The sequence below is a fragment of the Vulpes vulpes genome, chromosome 5 (genome assembly GCF_048418805.1).
Source record: "Vulpes vulpes isolate BD-2025 chromosome 5, VulVul3, whole genome shotgun sequence".
Lineage (NCBI taxonomy): Eukaryota > Metazoa > Chordata > Mammalia > Carnivora > Canidae > Vulpes > Vulpes vulpes.
Genome location: NC_132784.1, coordinates 34754502 through 34767173, shown reverse-complemented (window position 1 = coordinate 34767173; position 12672 = coordinate 34754502).

Here is a 12672-nt window from a genome sequence, read left to right as displayed (position 1 = left end):
ATATTCCTCAGCCATTAGAAATGACGAATCCCCACCATTTGCTTAGACGTGGATAGATCTGGAGAGTATTATGCTGAGTGAAGTAAGTCAATCAAAGAAAGACAATCATCATATGGTTTCACTCATATGTGGAATATAAGAAATAGTGAAAAGGATCATAAGGAAAGGGGGAAACTGAGTGGTGAAAAATCAGAGAGGAAAACAAACAATGAGAAACTCCTAACTCTGGGGAAACAAAGGGTTGCAGAAGGGGAGGTGGGTGAGGGAGGGGGTAACTGGGTGACAGGCACTATGGAGGGCATTTGATGGGATGAGCCCTGAGTATTATACTATATGTTGGAGAATTGAATTTAAATAAAATATCTTTTAAAAAGTACATGTGAAAGCATAAGGAAAGTGCCATATAACTCTGAAAAACAATGCACCTTTCCTGTTCTCTTAGAGTCTAACTCCAAATATATAAAACTATTCTTATTTTAAAAACCCATCTCTAAACTTATTATAACAAAATAATTTTTAAATAAAATAAGCTCATTATAAAAATTATCAATAATTTAGTTCTGAAAATCATAGTTTAAGTATCATGACTAAACCACTTCTGCATAACCATGGCAAAGAAAATTTTAGTTCTAAAAACTTTGACTGCTTTCTTGAAACCTACTTGCATGAATCTAAATATTTTTTTGGCGTGTCTTCACTACAGCTCTGTATTTACAGATTATGTTAGAGTTTCAGTAGTTTCTACTCCTAAAAACAGTCCTAACAGGTGCATTGATTAGTGCTTAGAAGTTCAGTTTCCAGAGTCAGAAAGAGCTAAATTCATACCTGGGGAAGCCTGAGAAAATTATTCAAGCCCTTTGAAGCCTCGTTTCTTTCGTCTATAAAATGGAGCTAATGATACCCTCTTTATATGACTAGATACTGATATAATGAGGATTTAATGGAATAATCCCTTAAAGCCCTAAACATAATACACTATACATTTGCTGACTCGTATATAGTTAACTAATGATAGTATGGTTATTTATTATAATTTCTAACGTTTCAGATAATTAAACAAGGATATAAGAAGTTAAGCTATCAATTCTTATTTTTAGGCTGTGGCCAAATTTGTTACAGAGGACATTCTGGAAGCACAATAAAAAATATTTAAGATAAAGTTCAGGTATAGTGGAACAGGCTCTAAAAACTAACCCTCTAGTAGATCATTATAAACTCTGGACACAATTTTTAACTACATTAAAGACCCTGAAAAGTGAACAAAAAGCACACTGGTTTCAGAAAGGAATTATGTCTCGGAGGAGGATACTGATATAGGTTATTCCGTATTTCTTTGGTTTTGATCTGAGAGACAGCAGTCTCGGCACACGGCAGGGTGATTAAAATTCTCATGCAAAGACCATGGTCTTTCTGGCCTACGGAACCAGGGTAACCACAGCTGCCAGAAAGTGAAGGAAGGTATCACAGAAGAGATAAACCAGAAAAGAGGGAGCTTTAAATTTTATGCATGAACTCTGCCCAAGTCTCTGGCTGACCCCTGAACCAAGCACGTAGAGAGAAGACTCAATACAGCTTCCATATATGACTTAAAAGACTAAAAGAGGATTTGAACTGCCAGCACTTCCAGTGATGAAGTGTTTGTAGTTCCAGTCCAAGCAAGTTAATTGCATGCTAAACAAGACCACAGAAGTCCTTTAGAGGAATATAACAGAAATCAGAGTCTCTACAACATAATAGTCACAGTTTCTAGGATCAAAATCCAAAATCAATCAATATATGAACTAGGAAAATCTACCCTTAAAAAATAGGAGAAAAACAACTCACTGAGACTTGTTCTAGAAGATGAGCTCTCCTTAAGCACTCTAACTGGACATGTTAAACAAAAACTGTACTTTCTTTTTTTTTTCTATTTTTTATTGGAGTTTAATTTGCCAACACATAGCATAACACCCAGTGCTCACCCCACCAAGTGCCCCCCTCAGTGCCCGTCACCCAGTCACCCCCACCCCCACCCACCTCCCCTTCCACTACCCCTTGTTCATTTCCCAGAGTTAGGTGTCTCGCATGTTTTGTCAACCTCACTGATGTTTCACTCATTTTCTCTCCTTTCCCTTTATTCCCTTTCACTAATTTTTATATTCCCCAAATGAATGAGACCATATAATGTTTGTCCTTTTCTGATTGACTTATTTCACTCAGCATCATACCCTCCAGTTCCATCCAAGTCAAAGCAAATGGTGGGTATTTGTCGACAAAAACTGTACTTTCAAAGCTTCTGCTGGTTTTGTGTGGTTAAGAGTTAGAATCAGATAGTAAACCTACTTAGAAGATCATTATAATGATCTGTTTAGTTTGGGTTTTTTTTTGTTTCAAGTTTGTATTTAAATGCTAGCTGGTTGACATATAGTGTAGTATTCATTTCAGGAGTAGAATTTAGTGATTCATCACTTACATATAACCCCAGTGCTCAACACAGGTGCCCTCCTCAATACCCATCACCCATTTAGCTCATCCCCACACACCTCCCTCCATCAACCCTGTTTGTTCTCAGTAATTGATAGTCTCTTATGGTTTATTGATGTTGTTTTAATTTTTAAAAATAACTCATGCCAGTCAAGAAGAAGGTTGAGCAAAAGAGAGCTAACAAGATTTTCACAATAGATTTATCAGGGTTGGAGGCAGTGATCAGACCAGGGCAAAGACAGTTAAGGGGAAAAGTTCAGAATCCGGAGGTTAAGAGTGGAACTTGAGAAATCATAGCATTATGACGGTCAGTTCTTAGGAAAAAGGGAGTCAGTAAGAAATTTCCTTTTACAACAAAGAAAGTCAAGACCTTTAAAAGTAGAGGTCCCTAATATGCAATTTCAGGTAGATTCTTATTCTATAGCATGTGGTAAAACTTCTCAGTTAGTCCAAATAATCCAGAAAAACCTTATTAGTGAGGAAGGGTTTTGAAAAGTCCACCAAATCCAGAGTTCAGAAGGGATTACCACCAGAAGTATGCAAATTCTTTGCAAATCCTGAGAACTTTTAATGTATTAGACTGTCAACAGGATGTGGGGTGTGAAATCAATGCTATCTTATTAAATGCTGAAAGAAGGATGGTCCCCTAAAGCTGGAGAAATTAAAAGCACAGTTGATGAAAACATAAATTCTTATTGGAAAAAAATATCTGCAGAATTCATTGAAATTTAATATAGTAGTTACAAAATCAAAATACTTAGTGTTTTTTTTTTTTGCTATAAAAATATAAATGATGGTTTTAGTCATTTGTTTTTCCCAATTTCCCATTTCATGTGATCAGTGTGGAAAACATCTGTGAAAGGAAACTTGAATTTTGAATTCTATTGAAATTTCAAAATCAAAGTAATATCTGCTTCTCAACCCTGGCCACTAAGATGCTAATAGTTATTGTTCAGAATCCCTGGATGGCCCCAAACCAGTCACCAAGCTACATCCCCATCTAACCCCAGCTACATCCATACACATCATATTTACTCCTCACTAAGACTTGGAAAAGAAATAACTCTCTCAGGAAAATTTAACCATAGTTGCAATTTTTTAATTCTAATTCCTCATGGTAAAATAAAAGTAAGAATATGTAAGGAAAACATCCTCAGTCATGAATTTTCTGGAGATATTTTCATGCTGTATATTTTGAATTTTTATCTGAGAAACCCAGAATCCCAGAAACCACAGTTACCTGTTAACTAACAAGGTGAATAATTCTAAGAGGGTTTTGACTCAGGCTAGTTTGCCATTTTTGTACAAATATAAGCTTTTTTTCCTTAAGATCTCTCATAAGATTGATAGTGCTCATTTACAAAGCACACTGAAGTCCTTACTTTGTAGGCAGAGTCCTGTGAATGCAAATATCACTACAAATGATAAAGTAGTTCATAATGTAAACAATAGCATCATTCCTAACCTTTTGCCATTTGACTTTACCATAATTTACCATGCAAACTTCACCATACAGTTTCATCTTTTCTGTCTCCCCATTTCCCTTTCTGACCTATTAATGGCCTTCAGGCTTTAATGCTTTACACACGCCTCCTGGTCACTTAGCTCAAGGGAAGATAGTACTTGCTTCTCTGAAGGAAGCTCAGAATTTGTCCTTGCAATAACTTTAGTATAAATTTGATATACTTTCATCACCCAAAGTCAATTTCTTCCAGCAAATGGTTGGCTAAAGATCAGAAGTTCAGAAATTTGGTAATTTTCCCTAATTGGGGCTCTAGCTACACCATCAATAAATTTGACAATTTAAAAATGTCTTTTGAGAATTCATTACAAGGAAAACAAAAGGAAAATCAATTTTCTAACAATTACCTAGTGACTCAATAGAAGAAATAAGCTTATCCTGAACAATTGACAATAAATATAAGAATATTTTTCAGAAGTTGCCTTATAGAAAGTTGTAAGTTACAGAATGTGTAATCATAGTTGTATTCATCCTAGACATTTTTGTGCACATAATCAGTGAAAAAGTAGCTGACCAGCAGATTCTTTAAGAAAATAAAATATTCTTAATTCTAAGAATTAAAGAGTATTCAAAATCCTACACTATTAAAAAAATTAATGTGCATAAAGAAAATAGTAAAATTCTCTTTAATTTGGAGAAAGAAAATAGGTCTTTTATACCTAATTTTTTCACTGAAGAATATTCCCAGTGAATCTGGGCTTGTGACTGATCCTACCAATAATGAATGATAGATTTGATGTTATATCAAATGACATAAAGATAAAAGAGATAAAGGGTTAGTATCCAAGATCTATACAGAACTTATCAAATTCAACACCTAAAACACCTAAAAACAAATAATTTAGGTAAGAAATGGGCAAAAGACATGAATAAACATTTTTCCAAAGAAGACATCCAGATGGCTAACAGATACATGAAAAGATGCTCAACATAGCTCATCATCAGGGAAATACAAATCAAAACCACAATGATAGATCACCTCACAGCTGTCAGAATGGCTAAAATTAAAAACTCATGAAACAACAGACGTCGGGGAGGACGTGGAGAAAAGGGAACCCTTTTATGGTGTTGGTGGGAATGCAAACTGCTGTAGCCACTCTGGAAAACAGTATAGAGTTTCCTCAAAAAGATAAAACTAGAGCTACACTACAAGCCATCAATTGTACTACTAGGTGTTTATCTAAAGGATACAAAAATGCTGATTCTAGGGGTATGCACCCCAATGTTTACAGCAGCACTATCAACAATAGCCAGATTATGGAAAGAGCCCAAATGTCCATCAACTGATGGATACATAAAGAAGATTGAGGGATTTATATATATGTTATATATAAATATGTAAATATACAGTGGAATATTACTCAACTGTCAAAAAGAATAAAATCTTGTCATTTGCAACAATGTGGATGGAACTAGAGTGTATTATGCTAAATGAAATAAGTCAAAGAAAAATATCATATGATTTCACTCATATGTGGAATTTAAGAAACAAAACAGTTGAATGTAAAGGAAGAGAAGGAAAAATAAAATAAGATAAAAACAGAGAGGGAGGCAAACTATAAAATACTCTTAACTATAGAGAAAAAAAACTCAGGGTTACTAGAGGTAAGGTGGGTGGGGAATGAGCTAAATGGATGATGGGCGTTAAGGAGGGCACTTGTTGGGATGAGCACTGGGTGTTTATATAAATGATGAATCACTAAATTCTACTCCTGAAACTATACATTTCATAACACATAGTGTAATGTTACACTATATGTTAACTAACTTGAATTTAAATTAAAAAAAAAAGAATTACATCATCAACTAGAGAAAAAATGTGATGCTATATCACTTAGGAGGCAAATCCTTAAAATAATACAGCTTCTCTGTGGTCTACTCTTTGTTGGGACACAAACTCCTGGAACCAGATCACAAAGCTGTGAGGAAGATCCCAACTAGCCCACATGGAAGAGGACCTGAGGCCAGCATCAAACACCAGACACACAGGGGCAAACCAGTCATCAGATGATTCCAGCCTGGCCTTCCTGCCTGCCCAGACGTCACTGAGCAGAGACAGCCCAACCTTGCTATTTCCCCATCTGAATTTCTGACCCACAGAATCCAGGAACATAATAAATAGTAGTTTTACACTACTAAGTTTGGGGATAATTTGTTATACTACTATAATAACAGGAATAAAAATGAAAAGGGAGACAGCAGAAAAGCCACCAAAGAAGGATGCCAAGAACTTATGTCATGGAAGCCAGGGACACAGTGAGGGAGAATTCTTAGCAAGGAATACCCAACACTGAATAGGGGCAAAAGAGGGTGGCAATAGGGAAAAGTCTTTGGATTTGGCAACCAAAGGAAATATGCATAAACCAGAAGAAAAAAAGGAAATAATATGCTGCAGGAACAAACATACTGCAAGATTTCGAAGTAACAAGAGGAGGAAGTCAAGAGAAGATTATTTATAGACAGAAGTAAATAATTTCTATTTAGACAGTTGGGAAGAAGTTGATGGTCAAAAGTTAGGTGAGTGTATGGGGTGTGGAAGCAGAAGAGAGTGGAAAGTACAAGGTTATAGGATGCAAAGGAAAGGGTGGATAGGGAGACAGATGAGTAATAAGAAGGAGACACTTCTTCCTCTAAGATGAAAAAAATGAGAAAAAGGTGAGTGACTAAAAATATTTTGAGGAACAAAAGAGGGAATTAAAGGAATTTATTTCAAGTAGCCTTTTTTTTCTCTTTAGTAAAATAAATAAATTTATCTAGATGGCTCGAGAAGGAAGGAATTGAATACTGGAGAATAATGTATAATTTTATTTTCTTATTGTCCTCATTGTTTAATTTGCTATTCTAATATTTTTTCTTTTTATTTAAATTCAATGAGCCAACATATAGTACATCATTATTTTCAGATGTAGAGTTCAATAATTCATCAATTGCATATAACACCCAGTACTCTTATGCTATATGTTGGCAAATTGAACTCCAATAAAAAAAATATTTAAAAAAAACACCCAGTATGCATCACATCACATGCGCTCCTTAATGCCCATCACCAAATTACTCCCTCCCCTCAGCAACCCTCTGTTTTTTCCCTATAGTTAAGGCACTGAGGGGGGCACTTGACGGGATGAGCACTGGGTGTTATTCTGTATGTTGGCAAATTGAACACCAATAAAAAATAAATTTATTATTTAAAAAAAAAGATAATTTGTTCTAACTCTCTGAAGAAAGTCCATGGTATTTTTATAGGGATTGCATTAAACGTGTAAATTGCCCTGGGTAACATTGACATTTTCACAATATTAATTCTGCCAATCCATGAGCATGGAATATTTTTTCATCTCTTTATGTCTTCCTCAATTTCTTTCAGAAGTGTTTATAGTTTTTAGGGTATAGATCCTTTACCTTTTTGGTTAGGTTTATTCCTAGGTATCTTATGCTTTTGGGTGCAATTGTAAATGGGATTGACTCCTTAATTTCTCTTTCTTCACTCTCACTGTTAGTGTATAGAAATGCCACTGATTTCTGGGCATTGATTTTGTATCCTGCCACGCTACCAAATTGCTGTATGAGTTCTAGTAATCTTGGGGGGGAGGTTTTTGGGTTTTCTATGTAGAGTATCATGTCATCGGCGAAGAGGGAGAGTTTGACTTCTTCTTTGCCAATTTGAATGCCTTTAATGTCTTTTTGTTGTCTGATTGCTGAGGCTAGGACTTCCAGTACTATGTTGAATAGCAGTGGTGAGAGTGGACATCCCTGTCGTGTTCCTGATCTTAGGGGAAAGGCTCCCAGTGCTTCCCCATTGAGAATGATATTTGCTGTGGGCTTTTCGTAGATGGCTTAAGATGTTGAGGAATGTTCCCTCTATCCCTACACTCTGAAGAGTTTTGATCAGGAATGGATGCTGTATTTTGTCAAATGCTTTCTCTGCATCTATTGAGAGAATCATATAGTTCTTGTTTTTTCTCTTGTTGATGTGATCTATCACATTGATTGTTTTACGAGTGTTGAACCAGCCTTGTGTCCCAGGGATAAATCCTACTTGGTCATGGTGAATAATTTTCTTAATGTATTGTTGGATCCTATTGGCTAGTATCTTGTTGAGAATTTTTGCATCCATGTTCATCAGGGATATTGGTCTGTAATTATCCTTTTTGGTGGGGTCTTTGTCTGGTTTTGGAATTATTTTGTGTGGAATCAGAAAAGACCCCGAATAGCCAGGGGAATTTTAAAAAAGAAAACCTTATCTGGGGGCATCACGATGCCAGATTTCAGGTTGGACTACAAAGCTGTGGTCATCAAGACAGTGTGGTCCTGGCACAAAAACAGACACATAGATCAATGGAACAGAATAGAGAACCCAGAAGTGGACCCTGAACTTTATGGTCAACTAATATTCGATAAAGGAGGAAAGACTATCCATTGGAAGAAAGACAGTCTCTTCAATAAATGGTGCTGGGAAAATTGGACATCCACATGCAGAAGAGTGAAACTAGACCACTCTCTTTCACCAGACACAAACATAAACTCAAAATGGATGAATGATCTAAATGTGAGACAAATCCATCAAAATCCTAGAGGAGAACACAGACAACACCCTTTTGAACTCAGCCACAGTAACTTCTTGCAAGATACATCCACAAAGGCAAAAGAAACAAAAGCAAAAATGAACTATTGGGACTTCATCAAGATAAGAAGCTTCTGCACAGCAAAGGATACAGTCAACAAAACTACAAGACAACCTACAGAATGGGAGAAGATATTTGCAAATGACGTATCAGATAAAGGGCTAGTATACAAGATCTATAAAGAACTTATTAAATGCAACAGCAAAGAAACAAACAATCCAATCATGAAATGGGCAAAAGACATGAACAGAAATCTCACAGAGGAAGACCTAGATGTGGCCAACAAGCACATGAGAAAATGCTCTGCATCACTTGCCATCAGGGAAATACAAATCAAAACCACAATGAGATACCACCTCACACCAGTGAGAATGGGGAAAATTAACAAGGCAGGAAACCACAAATGTTGGAGAGGATGCGGAGAAAAGGGAACCCTCTTACATTGTTGGTGGGAATGTGAACTGGTGCAGCCACTCTGGAAAACTGTGTGGAGGTTCCTCAAAGAGTTAAAAATAGACCTGCCCTACGACCCAGCAATTGCACTGCTGGGGATTTACCCCAAAGATACAGATGTAATAAACGCCGGGACACCTGCACCCCAATGTTTCTAGCAGCAATAGCCAACTGTGGAAAGAGCCTCGGTGTCCATCGAAAGATGATGGATAGAGAAGCTGTGGTTTATGTATACAATGGAATATTACTCAGCCATTAGAAACGACAAATACCCACCATTTGCTTCAACGTGGATGGAACTGGAGGGTATTATGCTGAGTGAAGTAAGTCAATCAGAGAAGGACAAACAGTGTATGTTCTCATTCATTTGGGGAATATAAATAATAGTGAAAGGGAATAGAGGGGATGGGAGAAGAAATGTGTGGGAAATACCAGAAAGGGAGACAGAACATAAAGACTCCTAACTCTGGGAAACGAACTAGGGGTGGTGGAAGGGGAGGAGGGCGGGGGGTGGGGGTGAATGGGTGATGGGCACTGAGGGGGTCACTTGACGGGATGAGCACTGGGTGTTATTCTGTATGTTGGTAAATTGAACACCAATAAAAAATAAATTTATTATAAAAAAAATAACTCTCATGGTTTGTCTCCCTCTCTGATGACTTCTCAAAGCCAAACTATGGAAAGAGCCCAGTTGTCCATCAACAGGTGAATAGATAAAGAAGAGGTGGCGTATATACACAATGGAACATTTCTCAGCCACCAAACTATGAAATCTCACCATTTGTAATGACGAGGATGGAACTAGCAAAATAAGTCAATCAAAGAAAGATAATTATCACATGGTTTCACTCACATGTGAAATCTAAGAAACAGTGCAGAGGATCATAGGGGAAGGGAGGGAAAATCCTTGGTATACCCCAGAGGAAGGAGTTCTTGGGTTTGGTTTGCTCTTTTCTTTCTGCCTCCTTGTCCTGGGCATGGACACCCGCAAGGAAAAGAGGGGTCAGAAGACTGCCTAAGTGACAGACACCTGACTCAGAATTTTATGAAGTCAACAAGAAGACTAGGTTAAAATAAAATAATCCTACAAAATGCAATGGACTCTACCCAGCCCGTTAATGCTCTGACACATAGAAGCAACATATATACATAGTAATTACAAACATAGACTCCTGTAGTTAGATTGCTTGAGGTACAAATGCCTCATCTGCCACTTTGCAGATAAATGAGGAGTCAGACAAGTTCCTGAGAGAACTCAGCCTCCAAATTCTCACCCCTACGGTAGAGACAATGGTGGTACCTGCCTCCTCGAGCTGTTACATTGATTAAATGACAGGGCCTTAAAATAGTGCCTGGTCCATGATAAGACTCTTATTAAGTTTTCCTTTAGGAAACATGGCTGGAGACAGAAGTAATTATAAATGCAGAATGAATATTTGCTTGCACATAACTTAGAAATAATGTGTAGCTATAACTATGGTTTAAGTCTGGTGTTAACCACCCAGTCCTTCTTCCTAGGTTTGATGTCCTTTGCCAGGTGTGCCTGGGATGTACAAAGTCTCTGTGTGGTTACTGGGTTCCTACTCTTCAATTACACTTATTCTGTGATATCTTCTGATCTGTGAATAATCATAAATAATCATACATCTTCTGATCTTTTTTAAAAGATTTTATCCATTTATTCATCAGAGACAGAGAGAGGCAGAGACATAGGCAGAGGGAGAAGCAAGCTCCCTGCGGGGAGCCTGATGTGGGACTTGATCCCGGGACCCCGGGGGTCATGGCCTGAGCCAAAGGCAGACGCTGAACCAACTGAGTCACCCAGGCATCCCAAATCTTTTGACCTTTATGAATAATTCATGTTAGCCCACCAGTTTTTCACTGGTCACTCTTATATCAGCCTTGGAGTTCTTAGCCTCTCTATAAGCAGAGTTTTATATTTGAAGTACAGAACATTTGTACAACAAATGCACAAAGCGTGTATACAAGTTTTGACTGTTTTTATTCTCAATAGCTAATGCACAAGGCCCAACACTAGTGAACTGCTACTTTCCTTCATGACTTCCTATCAGTGTTTTCTTTAGAATGTGAACACACTTTGCCATCTACTGCCTGTGAAATATCCTCCACAGCTGTGGAAGCTGGATTTGATAGTTTTAATGGAAAAAGTAGCAGATCAGAGTGGAGAAAATTCCTTCGGAAGGTATTTTAAACCACCCATTACCAAACATCTTGCCTACTTGCCTCTCCATGACCCCACATGGATTTTTTAGATACTACTATGCTCGTGGTAAATGTTACCTGCTTGTACCACCTAGAAATGTGCTTCTTAACTGTTTACAAATATCTACTATAGGCAAACTCTTCCAAACCAGAGCCAAAAAATTGAAGGCACATTTTTTTAAATCATAGGTATATTCATGACTGTACATCCAGTGCCTAGCCATATTGTTGGGCAGTACTGTAAACTCTTCCATCCCCCTTTTGTCCTGGTGTCCCAATTACCAGACCTCCTCAGTTTTGACCAGCCAGTGCCCCATTCAGGCTGGTAGGAGCTCAGGCCATGACAAGTGTGTCCTTGGTTTTGACTCTCCCAATTCCATTTCCTGCTAGAGTCACACACAGTCAAGGATGGACCATGAGACCCTTTAGGGAAAAAACTGCCTCTTACTCACTATTATGTTCCCAATGTTGGGCACTCAATAATTGGTTGGTGCATAAATAAATGAATGTGGGGCCTTAGAAAATAATGACTTGCCCAAAAGAAGTAACATTAATGCAGAAACCCCAGGCACTGCAAAAGTATTTGGGTGAGGTGCTAGCAGCCTATAAGGATGCCTCACCCAGGCCCATTTGGAAATCTTGAAAGAGATGCTCCTTTTAAACCATCAGTGCTTCCAATAGCCATCCCTGACGTGATGGGGGATGCAGTGGCCACAAGGGTTCAATGTGGGGACTTCTTATAAGCCATATCTGGGCAAAGAGGGGCTTGAAGAGTCTGCTGCTGCACTCCCAGAAGAAGGGTTTGGAGTATGCCTGGTGCCCCTTTTGGATGCAAAACTCTGAGCTGCCTGAAGCCATAATATCAGAGCTATGGGTCCAGACCAAAATTTTATAGTTACCCCTAGCATCTGTACTTACCAGTCACTCTAATCCAGAACCTCAGCTACCTACCACCTCCCATCCTCATCCCACCCTGCCCCCCACACAGAGGATGGCATGGTGCAGAAATGCACAGTCCCAGGAAGGAGCATGGAGCCAAACTGGACCCCTGTTAAATGCAGCAAGAAACCAAAATAAGCAAAGGCAACCCAGGACTTACCAACAACAAAGAAATGCAGCAATTTTTTGAAACCCCTGAGTCTGAATTGGGAGACAACTATATATTAGATGTACAACCTTAGACAACTTGCTTATGGTGGTTGGAGAATTACATGAGAGGATCCTTTCAAAATACATAGAATATTGCAGTTTGCATTCAAGGCATTTTTTTAGTAGTTTTTAAGCAGTAGGGTTTTGAGGAAAATTCTCTGCTAGGGACACTTTGGCTGGTCAGAGGGTTAGATGGAAGACAGGATATAAATGTGAGATATGTTCACTGCCACCTGCTGG